General features: G+C 47.2%; 1 protein-coding gene across 2 annotated transcripts in view; it reads right to left on the bottom strand.

Moving 5' to 3' along the window:
- FIGNL2 (fidgetin like 2) overlaps positions 1–18,841 on the bottom strand; it is a 109,639-nt gene that overhangs the window by 68,917 nt on the left and 21,881 nt on the right. Inside the window, exon 1 of one of the 2 annotated variants that reach the window (XM_077328614.1) lies at positions 635–874. The exons of the other annotated variant lie outside the window; for it this stretch is intronic. The gene's annotated coding sequence lies outside the window, so the exon portion shown is untranslated. Of the gene's footprint in view, positions 1–634; positions 875–18,841 lie in introns of those variants that run through there. 2 annotated transcript variants of the gene reach the window in all.

Raw genomic sequence — 18,841 nt, 5'->3', positions numbered from 1 at the left:
CCTCCATCCCGGCCCGGCCCGCAAAGGCGAAAACTTGCCTCTCTCTGGCCGAGCTTTCGCCCCGCCGCCGCTCCCTTCCCACGCGCGACAATTCCCCGCGGGACGACGCGGCACTCGCCGGGCCCCGGTCGGGCCATTCGGTTTGCCGCCCGCCTCGGCGCTTGTGCGCGAAAGACCCGACGCCCCCCCCTTCCGACCCCCAGAGAAGGACTCTGCCCCAACTACTGGCGACGACGCCCCCCGCGCTGCTGCTGCCGCCTCCTCCTCCTCCCGGGACTAAGACGGCCTGAGCCGCCTCTCGAAAATGAGGGCTAATGAGGAGGAGCCCCAGGGGGCGTCCAGGGGGGGGGCGGGGGAGGCGGCCCCACAAAACAGCGGCCGGGCTTTCAATTAAGAAGATTTGAGCAGCCCTGTCAGCCAGGCAGCCCGCGAGCGCCTCCTCCACGCCCCCCGCCCCGCTCCGCTCCCGGGCAGCTTTGTCCGCCTCTGCCGCCGCGATTCAGCCCTCCCCGCCAGAGCTCCGCCAAGGGAAAGTTCCCCAAGTTCCTCCCGGGACCAGGACCTCGCCCCGTCCCCCTCCGGCACCCTCGGGAGCCCCTCGCCCCTCCCCAGCCCCGGAGTTGCGCGCACTCACCTACTCATCCCTGCCTGTCCCTAGCGGAACCCGGCGCAGCCACATCGTCCGCGGGGGCCGGGCGCGGGGGCGGCGGGGGCAGCGGGCGCGGGGGGTGAGCTGGGGCTGGGCGCGGGGCTCGGCATCCTCCTCCTCCTCCTCCTCCTCCTACCGCCGCCCGGCCGGGACGAGGCAGAGCCGGAGCGCGGACTGCGACCCGCGGGCCTCTTCAGGCAGCTGAGCTGGAGGCTCTGCCGCGGCCGCCGCTCGCCTGGCCCCCGGACCCGCCCCCTGGCTCGACGCGCCCGCCCCACCGCCCGCCCTTGCCCCTGCCCAGCGCCGCCGCTCCTCCGAGGCCGGCCCCACCGCGCCCCGCCCCTGTGCAGCGCCGCCGCTCAGAGCCGAGCCGAGGCGCGCCGAAGGGTGCCCAAAGCCGAGGGGAAAGAAGACGCCCCCCCTTGCCCCCGCCCCGGCCGCCGCTGTGGGAACTCGGTCCGTCCCACCCGGGCCGGCAACCGCTTCTCGCAACTTGCCCGTGCGTGTTCGCCAGCCCCCCGGGCATTGTCCCCAGGGCCGCGGGTTGAGTGGGCCCGAAATAAACAGGCATGGAAAGCACAGGGGACAAACAACGCGCCCTTCTGAGCCACCTCGAGTGTGAGGACAAAAGGGCGGTCAAAGTCTATTAAAAGGGTAATTAACTGCTTCGAGTGATGCCCCCCCCCCAATGGCTTGAGGACAGAGGTGGAAGTGGAGAAGGGACAGGCAGGCATCTCCCCTCCCTGCTTTCTGCGCATTGCTACTTTTGGGTGGGAAACTGTCTGGTCCCCGATGAGTGAAGAAACCTCTTCCTTTCCTCTCCAGCCCGTTCCACATAGTTTGGATAATACACTTTCAGTGCGAAGGAAAACCCAGCTGCAAAAGCACAGTGAAAGTGCATTATCCAAGGTGTGCAGAATGGGTCTGGAAAGCAGGCCTTGCAGTGGCTTTCCTTGGCTCAGCCTCTCTTACACAGTGCCCTCTCAGAGCAGACTTTGTGCCACTCCTCCTTCGGAGTGACACAGGATCCATTCAGGCAGAATGAAGGTATAGAGGGGGCAGTGGACTGTAAGCTGCCCATTTCGGGCTGTACGTTTCAGTGTTTTCTTGTATAGAACAGTCCATACAGGCACTAGGAGCAGGGGATTTGCCTCAATTTTGCACCTTAAATGTTTGTTAAATGTTCAATTCATCAAAGATTTCCATGAAATCTTCTATCTGGCCTCCTAGTCACAGGGGTCTCAGGGCAGCCAATAATTATACAAATATAAAAACACTCAAAGTAAGATCAAAAGAGATCAAAGGTAGGAAAAGATAAAATAGTTTTCATTCAGCATCTGTTTATTCATATTTCTCAGACTCAAGGCAGACTACAACGTGTAAATCAATATGATCAACAGCTAATAGTAAGGTTTGGATTACCAATTTAGAAATCTTAAAAAATAAGCAGAAATCTGAAATGGGGCTGAAACAAGGCATAAGCATTTAAACATGAACCAAACAATGAAGACATAACAGGAGCATACTTACAGTGTGACAGTACACAATAGTATAGTCCACTGTTGCTGTCCCTTTACCAAAGCATCTTTCTGAATCACTTCATTCCAGTACAGCCCTATTACCTGTGTAAAAACTTCACAGGCACTAGGTGAATGAATACAGGTAGGGGCTTCCACAGGTGAGACTCTCCAGCGCATAATGCCATAATGCCCCTTCTAAGCAGCCAGTAAAGGCGAGAAGTACAGAGGAGGGTCTCTGAAGATCTTTGTGTAGGTTTGAAGAAGAGGAGTTGATTCTTATGTGCCACTTGTCTCTACCCAAAGGAGTCGCAAAGCGGCTTACAATCGCCTTTTCTTTCCTCTCCCCACAACAGATACCCTGTGAGGTAGTAAAAGAAGAGTTGGTTCTTATATGCAGCATTTCTACCAGGAGGAGTCTCAGAGCGGCTTACAGTCGCCTTCCCATTCCTCTCCCCACAACAGACACTCTGTGAAGTAGGTGAGGCTGGGAGAGCCCTGATATTACTGCTAGATCAGAACAGCTTTATCAGTGCTGTGGTGACCCCAAGGTCACACGGCTGGCTGCATGGGGAGGAGAAGCGGGGAATCAAACCCAGCTCACCAGATTAGAAGTTGGCACAGGCATTATTTCTACTATTTGACCAATACAGAGTACAAAGGGGAAGGATGGGAAGAGTGGTATTTCCCCTCTTGTAGGAGGTTCCCATCCTGTTACAAACATTCCAAAATCACAGGCTTAAGAACAAAATGCAACTTTTAACTTTTAACACGGCATTACATCACTTGTATCAGATTATTCCTTTAATTAAGTCTGTGTGAACTTTATTTATAGAGTGAACTATAAATGAAGCAAAAATAAATGAAATTATTTGCCCCCTTTTTACCAATCCTTCTCTACCTTATGTAATGAGCCTCTCTTTCTATGGAGGCTCAGGTCACAAAGGTAATTCGGATGGAGTTTTTCTAACTGCTCCAGGCAAGGTTATTAGCACCCTACCTGTCCTCAGAGCACTTGGCCACAGTAATCCATGCAGTGGTCACTTCCAGGTTCGACTTCTGTAACTCGCTCTGTGCAGGCCTACCCTTGTCCTTTACCTAGATATTGAAGCTGGTACAGAATGCAGCTGCGAGGGTCCTCACTAACACCTTGGAGGGCCCATATTCAGACTATGCTGAGACAACTGCACTGGTTACCAGTCTGTTTCTGGATCAAGTTCAAGGGTTTGGTTTTGGCTTTTAAGGCTATATGCGGCTTGGGTCCTGCCTATCTGAGGGACTGCTTGTCTGCCTATGCTCCCCACAGGGCACTTCACTCTGTGGGCATGAACCTTCTGGTTATCCTGAGTCTGCAACATGCATGACTGATCCGGAGTGACCCTACCTTTCCCCCACGATATCCAGAAGTGGATATAAGCCTTGATATTTGAAAAATTGGCATCAGTAAATGTGCAGATCTCTGCTTTTTGCAAATTAAGTTCCTGCCTCTGATGTAGCAAAACAGTCTTCCCTGATTGGCCAGGGTGTCAGTTCAAACACTTCCTGGTTCCCAGTTGCAAGGCTTGTCTTAAAGTGACTGCGCTCCAAAAGCCCTAACTTCTCTCAGCAGAGATTTGCCTCTTGGATTTATTCCCCCTCCTCTGTTGTCTCCAATCCTCTCCCCCCTCCCCCATTCAAGAAAGGAAAAAGACTCCTGCTGTGCTTGGCTCCCCTCCCTACTCTGAGCTTTCCCAATCAAGTGCAGAACACTTTCTGTTTCAGTCTGTGTGTGTGTGGGGGGGGGGGCAGAGGAAGACCGGAGTTCAAATCGATCTGAATTCAGCAGGATCCACTACTGGAAAAACAAAGTAAATGCAGAATCAGTCCTTGTTGGGAAAGGCAGGATACTAATTAAAACAAAAAATAGAATGCAGTGCTTCAACATGACAAGTTTTTTAGTCTTACTGTTGTACATATATTAAGTAAGTAGCTACAATAAAAGTTCTCAATGCAACACATCTGCTAAATATATTTAGTCATTAAAACTCTATACAATATTAAAATAAATCAAACACATTGGAATATATAACAGACAAAATAGCAAAAGCAAAAAAGACTCCCCCACCCCTTCACCAAAAGAGGAAGGAAGATGCTAAACCAGCAAAAAAAAGAGAGAGAGAGGTACATAAAAACAGTGTAGTCATACCATAGATGAAAAGGTGCAAAGTAAATCTCAGACACCACTTTGTGACTGGTGTTCTTTTGACTGTGACAGGGCTTTTGTTTCACAAGCCTTTGGTAGCCTTTACCATGGAATGGATATTGGAATGGAGAAGCTATGGTGAGAATTTAATCAGAGACCTGTGCTTTTGAATTCTACAGAGACACAGCTGCCAAAAGATGCTTCAACCATGATGCTTTGTTTAAGGAATGGCTTTGACTTGAGGTGGTTTTAATGTACTTTTTAATGGTATGATATTAATGATTATTGTATTATTTATTATTTCATAGGTTTGCCCTGAGCCTTGAGGGAAGGGCAGGTTATAAATTTAAAAAAACATTGTTATTATTGTCATCATCATGAAAGCCCCAAACAAGTATTAAGTTTAAAAAGGAAATCATCACTAAGTGAAAAACATAAAATACTGCATAACAAGGCAGGATGTCAAAATAAACCAAGAGCAGCAACCCAAAGAAAATTCATAACAGCAAAATTTCCCAACTCCAAACCTTACAAACAATAAATATTCAGTGAAGGGTCAGTAGCAAGGGTGCCTGGTCATCACAAGCTTGTCATATGATGGTATTTCTTTCCTTTTTGCCTAGTTTGCTTCACACACACACACACACAGAGCACCTTGTCCTGTCTCTCCTAGAGTTCCAGCAAGATATCTTCTTCAGACTCAGCTTTCCCCAGTTTGGACACACAGACCATCTTGACTACATCATCTCAGTGTGCCCCAGGACCCAAATCCAAACAGGGTGTGAATATTGACCTTCTAACAGCTTTGACCTGTCCTCGATCACACAGGTGAATTTGTATTTGGAATCTAAAATTTTGTGTTCAAACCCTGAGCTGCACAACATATCACATCTAGTTATCAAGACTTTTCTTTGCAAAACTGGGGAGACGGCAGAGTTGCCAGCTCCAAGTTGTGAAATGCCTGAAGATTTAGGAAGGTGGAGCCTGAGGTACAATGCCATAGAGTCCAGTCTCGAAAGCAGCTGTTTTTTCCAGGTGAATTGATAATCGTGGGAGACCATCAGCCTCCATCAGGAGGTCACACAAGTGCTGTCACCACCTGGAGGTTGGCAGCTGTAGATGACCGTATCAGTGGGATAAATGAGGGTGCCTGCCCATCGGGGACCACAACACCAGGACTGAAAAATAGAGAGGGGCCACAAAATCCTGTTTTAGCTTACAGAGATTCCAAGCTGCCACAGGCCCAGGGAAGATCCCTGGCCCCACACTGGCATACATGGCCAAAAATAAACAAGAAAATTATTTCAGTATTGAAAGAGTGGGAGAGTCTATAGATGTGGCTTTGCTTCCCCACCGCCCATTATGGAGGGAAGAAACAAATGAAACATCCTCCTTTGCTCTCCCTCCTCTATTTCAAGTATTCACATATATTCATTTAATTAAATGCTGGAGATCTATGTACTCTTTAAGAAGTCTTAGGATAAGTCATAGGGCCATTTCGCACGGCTTCAAAATAGCACAATGGTTGCTAATTGAAAACGCTACTAATTTGCCTTAACGCACGACGTCGCAGACAATCTGCAACACTCCTGAAACCAATCAGCAAAAAGCGCTTCGTTGTAGCGCTTTTAGGGGAATCCAGAAAAGTGGATTCACCCTCCGGATAGCGATACACTCCTGCAACCAATCTGCAACACTAGCGCTAAAGACCTGTGCGTTACCATTGTTGCGGGTTCTTCAAAGTCCCTCCTCCTGAGCCTGTCCTCCAAACTTCCGGCGAAGCGATCCCCATTTTTTTTTCTCCGAGCGAGCGGGGATAAACGCACCAGCGAGCCTCTTTCTGTTTAGAGGCTTCCCTGGCTTCAGTCCTTCACCTTTAGTCACTAAGCACAAACCACATAAAAGCCCGTTTGCTGAAATAAAGTCCCTTTATTTTTTACACATTAATTCAGCCAAAAATCGGGCCCGTGAGAGGGGGGGGGGATTTTTTTTTTATCACTCGAGGCAGCGTGCCAACGATCATACAATCAAACGACAGCTCACATTAGGCAGCTGGATGGGTCTCTCCGTTGCAACGAATCTACCTAGATTCGTTGCTATGGGTCTGTTTTTTTTTTTTTTTAACCTTTCTTAAAGGGAAAGGGGCTGTTTGGGAGCATGCTAACGGCTGCCCATTGGCTGCTTGACGGCCAGGGGCGGGACGAGCTTGGCAATAGCGCTTCCTTTCTAGTGATTTCTGCCGAGACCGGAAGCCTGTGGGAAACGCTAAAAAACGCAACTGATTCCACTACAAAGGCAGGTATGCATAACGACGAATTCCACTATTTTAAATGGCGATTTTTCATTCCGCAAACAATTTGCAACAAAGATCCCCGTGCGTAAAGGCCCATAGTGCTAGTCTTTTTAGCAGTAGGCTTTGTATCCAGTATCTAATGTTTGTTGGGTATGAATACACGTGTATACACATACACACAGATACATGTGGATGTTGATGCAAAGCATCTGAGCATCTTTAACCGCTCCTGCGGAGCAGAATAAATAAAAGAGTAAGCCCTAAGGGGGAGGAGAAAGGGCAGGCTCTGTCCTGGATAAAAACTCAGAGGGCCCAATCAAGAGCCGCAAAGCGGCTCCTGATTGGGCCCTCTGAGTGTCACTCCAGGACCAAGCAGCCAATGGGGAGTTGCGCGAAGCACAGCTCCCCATTGGCTGCTTGCCCCAGCCTCGCCTTGCCCGGCTGGGGACTCACCGCACACAAGGAGAAGCAGCCTTCCCCAACGGTGAGTACACCCGCTGGCTTCCCCTCGCCCTTGCGAAAGGAGCAAGGACGCTGCATCACAGACGCAGCGTCCCTGCTCCTTTCCCGCCTGGGGTCCCTTCCCAATGGCCATTCACCGCCGCCGCTTCCCCGCATACAGACCACCCCCTCCATCACCCTGCTGGAGCTTCCCTGCACCCACAGACACGCACGCACACACACACACACACACACACAAACCCTGCCCCCCCATCACCCCACCGTCGCTTCCCCGCACCCACAGACACACAAACACACACAAACCCCCCTGGCCACCCCAAAATTGCCCCGCACCCACAGACATACACACACACACACAAACCCCCCTGGCCGACCCACCCCCCACTTCCCCACACCCACAGACACGCACAAACACACACACACACAGCCACCCACCCACCGCGCTCTCCCACCCCTTCCCCCACCCCATACACCCACGCACACACTCCTCTCTACCCCCCTCTTCCCTGGCCACCTCCCCCTCCCGATTCAGCCCCCCCTCGTGATTCCCCCCCTTCACACACTCCCTGTCCCCTCCCCTTTCACCTACCTCTCTGCCTGCCTTCCTTTCTTCCTTCTTACTTCCTGACTTCCGTTTGGGCCCGCTGTATTTCTTCTACAGCGGGCTTATTTTCTAGTTAGGAATAGAGCAACAGAGCATCTAATCATCTCTAATCACTAACTCCCTTTCTCCTTTCAAAGGATACACACTTTAGGAATGGTTATAGTCACATCATGAACACATTTCCTCAAAATATTCCTACTAGGGCTAGAGGGGAAGAGTTTTCAGGGGAACTATGCACCTTAGCGTCTATGACAAGCTTTTGAATTTATTTATTGTGGGTTCCATGACATTTATGAATAATACATCACTCCGTATTTATGTCATATGAAACATTCCCTCCTCCAATAAATTGTTAATAACCACAAGGCAAGGATGCCGGCCCAGATTCTCATATACCATTGCAATTAAAATTAGTGGCCACTTTGCCTTTGGCCTCGATGGACGAAGGATCAGGCTTCACATTTATGGGGTGTCTCCATGGAAACCGAAGGAGTAGATCCCCAGAAGGAAGTGCAGGAAAGAGGGGAAGAATTGTGCCGGAGGGAAAGAATCAGAGTCACCATCTACTACCAGCATGCAGCTTCAGGGCTGAGCGGGCAGTTGGGAATGTTGTTCTTAGCCCGTGAAGCAAGTACAGAGTCAAAACAACAAACAGCAAGAGTGGATTGCAGAGGCAACTGCACAACCAGCATACCAACTGCAAACAATATGGAAGCAGCTGAGCTTAAAGGTGCACAACCAAGGGAGGGGCTTCCTAAACAGGATGGCTAGGAATTTGAGAGCAAATCCACAGCGGAGGCTGGAATTATTATTTCTATATTTCAAATGAGCAGAATGCAACTTGAGTTGTATACACAGAATACTATATGCTCCTGGAAAAGACCACGTACTAATAGCAGAATCCAAACCACTTCGGTTCCAAAGCCACACCATACGAACATAGTATGGCCCAAAGCACTTCTCTTTGGGTCAGGGTTGCCAACCTCCAGGTGGTGACTGGAGGTCTCCTGGAATGCCAACCAATCTTCAGGAATCATTGAAGGAAATGCCTCTTAGGAAGTTGAACTCTATGGCACTATACCCCATTCAGTTCCCTCCCCAAACTCTGCCCTATCCAGGCTCCACCCCTCCCCCATCTTGAGGTGTTTTCCAACCTTGAGCTGGCACCCTATTTTGGGTGGTAAATAAAGGGAGCTTGGATTTTTTGCTACATGAAAAAGTGATTGTGAGAATGCTTTGCTGGGCACCCAGGTTGCAATTTTACTGTGCTGCACAGTACCTTGTAAAGGGAGTTGCATAATGGCATAGGAAAATGTAGCTATATGGTAATGTTGGAAGTAAATAATAAGAGGAACACAATTCAAGAAATCCTGTAAGGGTCTGGTAAGCTTGAAGGCATGTAAATAAATTAAACTAATCCACATCTTGATTCCCCCCCTCCAAATTTACATTCATAAAAACAAGGCCAAGTTTAAAGCCTGTTTTAGCAGGTATTGATTTTAACCTAGAAGCAAAACACTAATTGGAACACTTCATGGAATATAAGAAATACTACACAAAGTCACTGGAACACATTGTGTGATTTTAACCATTTTATTTCTTGTTTCATTTGCCATTTTTATTGTGCCTTTGCATCTTTTTGTATGTACATGGAATTTTATTTCACAAAGTGCTTTGATGATCCCATAAACTGGGATCCGGATTCAGATATAACCATATTATTAACAGCATATATTGATTTATTCCTATTGTTTTTTAAAAAATATTCACTAGAGCACAGGTGCTGAACCAGCTTTGTGATCAAGAAACGTCTTCCCCCTGCCTCTGTTCCCCTCTCTGATCCCCCTTCAAAAGTAACACAATGATCAAAAAGTCTTGGCTGGTTAATTACCTCTTTGTTTGATCAGCCATAGATACCATCAGCAGAAATCCATGCTGACACCTCCCTGTTAAAACACCCGGTTGATCCCATGGGGAAGTTGACATTTCTCAAAGCTCATTAGAGGTTTAACAGCAAAAATATGATAATCCCAAAGTCCAGGATTTCTTTTTCTGTGTGTGTAAAAACATGTGACACCACATTCCTCTTTTCCTCCTGGTCTATTTGTTTACCTGGAGGTGACATATCAACAATTGGGGTTACATTTTAACAAACGGCGTACACCTGATAATTCCAGAGGAATAGCTGGATTAATCTGTAGTAGCCATACAAAAAAGTGCTACGGTGACACCTTTAAAACTAACAACATTTATTTCAGTGGCAGCTTTCATCCGAGCTCATTACTTCTTATGGTGAGCTAGAGACAGGTAAGCAGCCTTGTTTCCCTGGGGATGGGGGTGGGGGCCTTATCAGACACCAAGAATATCATGAAAAATGAGGCTCTGGCTTGTTAAGAACATCATTTTTTCTTGCTTAGGAAAGCATCACAGATCCCTATTACATGACACCCTGAGAAAGTGACAGCAAGGGCTTGAGACACGGGATTACCTATCACTCTGTCACAGCCCCTGACTCCCTACAAACATTAATGCTTTCAGCAGGAGAGTTCCTCGCATGTTGGTCAAGGAACGGCCACACTTAACAGTCATTCCTGCTAATTGATGGCCCTATTAAGCATCACTTTATAGCTGTGCAGCTATTGAGGAAAGATACCTTGGGGTTAACTGCAGGTAGCTTAATAACAGCGCCATCCCAAGCAGAGTTATGCCCTTCTAAGCCCACTGGCTTCAGTGGGATTATAACAGAGTATCACTGCTTAGGGTGTCATCGTAAAACATCTAGCTGCAGTGCACGTTAGTCGGGAAAAGGAAGGGAAATTCTCAAGACAGGATGACCTGCAAAACCCCAAATGGTCTAGTTCCAGCATCAAATGTCACTTGTAAAGTTATATTCCATCATGATTTTTCAGCCAGCCCTGGAACTCTCTTAAATGTATCATCAAAGCAAGATCAGGGCATGCGAGTGCATGAAGGAATGATGTTTTCAGTGGTTATCACTTGACTTTGGAACTCTCTTTCCCCAGAGAACCACTAAAGTCCAACCCTGTGCATCTTCCAGAAGCCGTGGGGGCATTTTTATTCAAATGACCTTGTGGTGGCCAGTAATGGAAAATGATAAAGCTGAATAATTGAAGTAGTGCTGCCTATCCATGGCCTTTCTTTCTCTACTGAACAGCCCAGGTTCAATCCCTGCCATCTCCACTTAAACAGACGAAGCAGGAGGTGATGTGACTTGATCTGGGAGCTTGGAGGGCCACTGCCAGTCAGACTTGATGGTGCTGATCTTGATGGGCCAGTGCTCCTCAGTCTTTTGGAGCACATGGGCACCTTGGCAATTCTGACACTGGGTGGTGGGTGCAACCACAGACTGGCTGCTACAGCAGAGCCAACCACAATGTGGTAGGGAAAGAGGTTAAACCATAAATACTGGAGGGATAACAATGTTACAGGGTATGTGAACAAAAGGAAACATTGGGAGGGGGGGAACTATACACCACTCCTATGATTATGTTGAAATACATGATAGTATTTTTAATACAAACTATTGTGAAATCTCACCAGGAATACCAACCCCTTCCTACAACTTTCCCAAAGGCCCAGCTTAGTGGGGAAGACCACGGGAGAAAGGTGGGCTGCCTCATTCCCACCCACCCCCACACCTCCCAATTTCAGGCTGGGTAGGGAAGGCCATGAGCCTCTTGTGGCGCAGAGTGGTAAGGCAGTGATATGCTGTCTGGAGCTGTCTGCCCATGAGGTTGGGAGTTCAATCCCAGCAGCCGGCTCAAGGTTGACTCAGCCTTCCATCCTTCCGAGGTCGGTAAAATGAGTACCCAGCTTGCTGGGGGGTAAACGGTAATGACTGGGGAAGGCACTGGCAAACCACCCCGTATTGAGTCTGCCATGAAAACGCTGGAGGGCGTCACCCCAAGGGTCAGACATGACTCGGTGCTTGCACAGGGGATTCCTTTACCTTTACCTCCTTTAGGGAAGGCCATGGAGGGGTGGGCTGCCTCCTTCTCGTCCCTCCCCCCATCTCCCAAACAGCAGGCCAAGCAGGGAAGGATGTGGGGATTGCCTCCTTCCCATCCCCCCACATCTCCCAAGGGCCAGTCTGGGTGGGGAAGGCTGCTGGATCCCCCAAGCCCCTCTGAGAGGGAGGACCGGGGAAAGCAGAGCGTTCTGATGGCCATCTACGGGGCCATAGGGAGGTGTTGTGAGCACAGATCTAGTTAGGTAGGACTCCTCAGTGGAAAAGTCTGGCCAGGAGCTCCCAACTTCACCTGAGCCTCAGCTGGATGACAGCTTAGCCCAGCCAGATGTTCAACAGGCAGAGAGCTCTGATCATCAGGAGGGAATGGAGCAGCAGACAAACCAGGGCTTAGATTCCAAAGTTGTTGAGCAGATCCTCATTCCTCTGTTCAGCCTCCAGCTGCAGCTCCCTACCCTGTCACCTCACCTTACCTGAGCCAACTAAGCAAGTCAGCTATGTGCTGGAAGACAAGTCCAATCTAAAAGGCACCACACCATGTTAGCAAGACAGCTGCTGACTGCAGAAGACAGTGAGTCTTCACAGAGTGAGGACTGAGAGGCTGCTTACAGCCCATATTAACTTAAGGCTGGAAGTCCTGAGTTGTGGAACTGCTCCTTCTACTGATGCCCTTGGACTGCCTAAACGAACCCTTGACTCACTGGACTGAGTTAAGTTATCCATTCCATTCTGTCGGTCCCTTGGCATTCTGTTTTTGAAATACTGATTCTCTCTGCCTTCCTGGCAGCTCGTCTGTGTTTTCTTCCAGCAAGGAGTTGAAACCTGAGACCAACACAGGTGGCAAAGGAAGCAGGTAGCCTCTCTCCCTTATCTGGGGGAGATGGAGGGTGGGCAGAGGCTGAGGATGTGGCAGTTTACCAGCAGCAGGGCCTTTCAGGGAGGACAGCACCTCTTCCATCCAGCAAGCAGCAGGAAGAAGAAGATGCAGCCAGATAAACCACACAATTGGCCCTCATTGGAAGAGTGCTCTCTCCCTATTGGCTGCACATCTCCAGGGAGGGCCAATCAGGTAATCTGCATGCAACTTCAACTTTTTAATGTTTAGGGATAGTGATGTTACCAGCCCTGAGCTGCCCAGGAAGGGCAGGTTAAAAGAATAAAGATTGATTGATTGGTTTATTTGTTTGTTTGTTTGTTGGGAAATGGGGGGGATTGCTTTAAAGGGATAAGCTGGGGCAGAGCCAAGCTGTCCTGTATCATTCTCAGTTTCTGTTCCCACCTACTCACCCATGGCACTAGAAGAAGCATCCACACAGATCCTCCCCCATGGCCACTTTGAACCAGAACAACGTGGGTTAATATTGTTTGTTCTAGTTTAAAGAGGGAAGCCCCCAGTATGCCATCAACCATCTTCCAAATGTGCATGACGGTTGTGTAGATCTTCCCATTGAACGCAGGGATTTCCTGATCTCTGCATGGGAAAATCTTCATGTGGAATCAAGCCTGCACTGCAGACTCTCAGGTTTAAGATGCTGCTACAAGCTACTCTAGAATGGTCCAGTTGACACGAACAAAGACACGCTTTAAACTACCAGTTGTCAAAAGCTTCCTGACAAATAATAATCTGTTCCATCGCCAATGTTTCTTTCTCAACTTTCCTAGGTGGTTCCAGTAGGGAGGAAATCAAGCTGCCCCATCGTCAAGGTTTGCTGCATCAGCAAGCAAGTCCTGTGGATGGGTGCAAATTCTCCAAAGACTGTGTTGCAAGGACAGTGTTAATGTCGAGGGCTGTAGGAGAAGTTCAAACAAATGGAAGGAGTTTAAAGCAGCACCAAAACCCTGCAGTCCATTTTTACTGCTTTGTACTCATCAGTGTAATGAGGTGTCAAGGAAAGCTTCCATTTTAATATCCCACCAAGCAACTCATGACAGGCTTGTTCTTTCGGTATGGAATTTGGCCCACAAATACAGATTAAAGGGGGCACCACCCTAAATGGCTGCATTGTTGTTGTTATGGCCTCAACATGAACGATTCCAAGGAATGCCACTCAGAGTCCAGTGCACAAGAAGAAAACTCGAAGGCCCGAAGGATTATCCCTGCTGGAACATGTTATGAAAGCAATTAAGAGATCCATTTCCCCACAGTTGTAGTATTTCATTCCACATTCCCGCCTATACTCTCCACATAAATTGGCTGCGGGGAGGGGGGGAGATGTTAGTTTAGGATTGAAAGCGTATATAAGAGAGAGACAGATATGTAATGTAAGACTGGAATTTCTACACAGGAGAGTTGGAGAATGGAACAAGAGTTTGCAGCTTCTAGTCAAAACACTCATTAATGTAGACTTTGGAATAGTTAATCTCTCCTTTATGCCGATGAAGAAATTTGGTGCATTTTTATGTTGGAGAGATCAGTCATTTAAAATACAGGTTAGATGCTTTCTTTTTTTAACTGAAGGGAGCTATTTTGCTATTAAAACAGAAGAAACCTTGATCTGACAAAGTTAGCTTTGGTTGATGAAAGCTTATACCCTGGAAATGTTTGTTGGTCTTTAAGGTGCTATTGCACTCCAATGTCGTTCGACTATTGTGACCAGCACAACTTACTCACTTCAAAGTGCAATTAAAATACTGGGTTGCAGTTCCAAAAGTTACCTCCCCCCCCAAGCTTTCCAGTTTCTGTTCTATTTTCACAAAAAACAACAAGGTTTGGGATAAAATCAATTTTAGAAAAATCTAAACTTCATTATAGGAACTCAAATGTTTAAAAACCATCAAAGAATGTCTATTGGGCAATCTTTTGTGGATTTAAACATTTGAGCTCCTATAATAAACAGTTTATATTTTTGTGAAACTGATTTTATCCCTAGCCTTTTTGGTTCTTGCCTGTATTCCAGGTTGGGTTTTTGTTTCCCTTTTTGTTACTTGCTATTTTCACAAGTTAACAGTGGCATGTTCCGCCTCCCCCAAAATCAAAAGAGGCTCAGCTTGCTGTCACTCCGGGGCAAATCAAGAGCGAGTATGAATGAGCAAGTCTTCTGATTAGCGCAAATCCCGTAGAGTCTCCAAACTATTGAGGGTGGTTAACTGCTGTGACAAGCAGCTATGGGACAGCTCGGGCTTATGCACCACTTATAAATTTCCTAAAAGAGACAATCGCTTTCGTGCACACAAAATAATGTCTTTCCATCTACTTTCAATGCACTTTGCGACTGGATTTTACGGTGTGAAAGGGCAAAATACACTTGCAAACAGTCACTGGATGGATTGAAACTGCATTATTTAGCACGCGTGAAAATGTCCACTGAATGCCCAAAAATCCAACCGGGAAGAAAGAAAGGAACGAGATGTGCCTGGACCAAGGCTGTAATCTGCTTTATGTGGTGTGTTGGAAGCAATACCACACTCCATGCAACAGCAGGATGCTTACAGTGTGTGTGTGTGTGTAGGGGGGGGGGGGATACGTACACTGTACCACAGCTCTGACAATGCCTCGTGGGCCCTGTGGCTCCGATCCTTCGTCAGTAATGACAGTTAGCTCCCTAGTTGACATCTGCTGCACTAAGGCCACTTGGAGGAAGAGTGAAGTGGGTCCTTTGTTGTATTCCCACTGAGCTGGGTGTTCCTGAAACACAGGTTTGTTGTGCTGCAGGCACTCATCAGCTTGGTTTCTCCACAGCCATTTTCAGCTCCCAGCCTACCCCTAGTATTAAACAGAATGTTCTAGCAAGAGAGGCAAGGTACAGATCTAGGACTAGTTAGGTGTCTACACCAGGTTGATTATGAAGCCAGGGATAAGGAGAGCACCAGCCAGAGAGGGATTTCACAGTACAATAATAATTAAAGTCTTCCCAGTCCAGTCTCCTAGGTCGGCCCCCATCTGCCAATTCATTTGAGAGTGGCATGCCAAAGTGGCAAGGTGATGAATGCCTTACATGGCCTGAGCTAATTTCATTTGCCTGATTTATTAATCTTACACATAAAGTTATGTTGGCTGGGTTGATTTAACAGTCCCCATTACTCCCCTGTCAGAAAACATGGATAGGTTTTTCTACTTCCAACAAGTGTGCATGTAAGTGTGTACACTTACATGGATTCACTAATATCACTCTGCTTGCCATTGGGGGGGGGGGGAGAAGAATGTAAGAGAGAGTCCAAACTGTTTACCTTTCCATCTGTAAACAATCTAAAATGTCTCCTGCAGATTTTAAATTTTCTCCTTGCTAAAGCCCCAAATAGAGGCAAGCCAGTTGTTTGCATAGTTATAAACGATTGTATGATTATTTTAAATAGATTGTTGTTGATAGTTGTGATTTGTAGGGGTGAGCACAAACTGGGAAAACCCGGTTTGCCTTCAGGACATGTCCCAAACCTGAACTTGAAGTCAGTTGCTCTGTTGAACTGTTTTGGGGAGTTCAAGATGCAGTGGGGTAGTCCCCCGGGGCCCTAGAGACTACAAAATCACACGGCATCTCCAGCTGATTCTTCTTTACCTACCAACGAAGGTGGGTGAAGATTGGACTTCCAGGTACAAGTTATGGACCACCAAACAAGATGCACCTAACAGTGATATCAGTTTGCAAGCCACTCAAGCCCTTTGGTACCAGACCAAAGAACTCAGGAGAATGGCTCCCCTAGATTATGGCCATCAAACCAGTCATATCAGCATCCCATCAAACCAATGTCCCTTGTGTAAACCTGAACGTGGTTTACAGTTCACCATCAGCACCTTGGTGTGGAGGGATCTTACTAAAGTGTTTCAGGACTTACTACATGAAATGATGATTCTAATCTGTATTGGGCTCCATTTTTAAACTGGATTGATTAGAGCTATTATGGCATCCCAGCTCATAGGATCCTTGACTCTTCTAGAATTTGCTCTCCAGAAAGATGGATAATTAACTCCAACAAGTTTTCTGCTATCATTCCTGAGTTACATCCTGAGATGCCTTTCCTTGGTGATGATGAGAACAGAGCCAAAGTATTATGTTCTGCATACAGTCCCGTTTACACATTTCTGGGTTTGAAACCAGACAAGGTGAGATTTATCCATCACACAAGCAAAGCCGTTGCCTTTCCCGGCTACTTGGAACATCCTGAACCAATTCTCTTCCTGTCAAAGCAATATATAAACCAGCTCCATCGCCTGCTGGAATGAATAAAGATTCTGATTTTAAAAACTTTTTTTTTCAAGGTAAAAGAAGAGAAGTTGAGATTATAACTTTCCCCCCAAGAACCTCCTTGGAGAGCACAAAGGAGCAGGGTGGGGTTCATCAGCCTCACCTCCAACATCTGGTTGTGCTTAAAATTCATGTAGCTATTGGGGGAGGGTTTGGCTTCTTTAAAAAGCCTATCAGATGGATGAAGGAGAATGCCAGAGCTAGAGGCCCTGTAGGTAGAGAGGAGGACCCCCAAAGCTGCACTGCTTGGGGAAGAAAAAATAGAACCATTATGAAGCTCAGTTGAAAAGAAAGAATACCGGGGGAGGGGGGAGAATCCCAAAGATGTATGTGAATTTCCCAGTTCCACATCGCAGTTTGCAAAGCAGAGACACTTCTGGCAACTAGACTCAACACTTCATTGCTTGCCTTAAAATATGGTTGCCAACTTATCTGGAAGGAAACACCCCGTGGCCAGTTCCTGTGCCTTAAACAGTGTTTCAATATGCAGGAATCAACAGATGGAGAGACTTTCACAACATGGAGAACATGTTCAGCTACTACGATCTCGGTATCAAAGGATCAAGTCATAGGAGTGGGTAAACAATCTGGGCAGCCTCTACAATGAAAGTGTGGGTTTATTTTTGTACAAGTGAAATCCAGTTAGTGACTTCTGTCGCTTTGGTCACTCTTCGTTCCCAATAGTAGGCATAGTCACATCTCCTAGTATATGAATTCCAAAAAGGTCTAATGTGATCAAATAAAAGGGGATACATGAATTTTGGGACCGAAGCACCAAGGAATGCATTGCCTCTCACCTTGTCTTTGTTAACTGTACTGCAGGACAGTATGACTGCGGGATGACACCAGGCAATTGTCAAGTTTTCCCTGCATTTCCTCTCTGATGTGTCACCAGATTGCTTTGGGATTTTGTTGTTGCTGTTTTTAAATCGGTATTACTATTGCACTGTAGCCCAAAAACATTGTAATAGCCTATTGCCATGATTTACCAGTTCCTCTGAATTCTCAGGTTCTGGAGCTGCAATGAAAAGGGCTCAATGACTGTTGCAATCCACACACCTTGCGCTCCAAACCTGATAAGTGCTACTTGTCCATCAAGTCAGACAGTCTAATTTGCAATTGTGGCCAGGGGGATGGGGGTGGTTGGAAATAACCATCCTGGGCCTTTCATGGTGATGAATAGATATAGCAAGGTGGTTCTGGGTGCAGGGAACATCTGGGACAGCATCCTGCAAGTGCACAGCTCCTTACTGATTAGCAATGACCTGCACAAGGAAGGACCAAACCCATTCACTATCTGTACAATGGACTATTGACCAATCACAAGTTGTGTACATGCATGTTGCTGACCCAGTGGTCCCCTCCCTCTACCAACAACCACCAATAAAAACTTGGCAGATTCTCTTATTCTCAGTCACAACCCAGCTACAGCTGGGTATTGGCAGCTCCAATGTGAGCCATCTGAATCACTGGCTTCCTACTTTAAACACAGGGGTGTCTTGGATGATGATGCCCCAGGCCTTTCTAAGGACAATTCTGGTTGTGCCTAACACAAGGAACTGAGGGTACAGCAGGCTTCCATTTGGGCTTGCCCAAAGAGAAATACCCTCTTCTTGAGTGGCTCAGGATTGCAGAGGTATTGAGGAGATATGAGGCCTTGTCTTTGTTTTGGTAACTTCATCAACTGGCAATCCTAAGTGGCATTCTGCAGGAAGAGCTTTTTTAAAAAAAACCCATAAAAATACATGCATAAATGTCAGCTATCGAAATACCAAAGACTTGGTGGCAAACTTCTGAGATCCTGGACTCTGCTTCCCCAGAACATTCTCCATCTTGACCAAGGCAACAAAAATTGAGACCAATAGCACCTTTAAGACCAACAAAGATTTATTCAAGCATATTTTCCAGGTTCTCTTTGTCTTACTAGCAGAGAGATTTTGTTGGTCTTAAAGGTGCTATTGGACTC

This window comes from Paroedura picta, chromosome 3 (genome assembly GCF_049243985.1).
Source record: "Paroedura picta isolate Pp20150507F chromosome 3, Ppicta_v3.0, whole genome shotgun sequence".
NCBI lineage: Eukaryota > Metazoa > Chordata > Lepidosauria > Squamata > Gekkonidae > Paroedura > Paroedura picta.
Note: the sequence above shows the minus strand (reverse complement) of the source record. Positions and strands in the feature narration are given on the sequence as shown.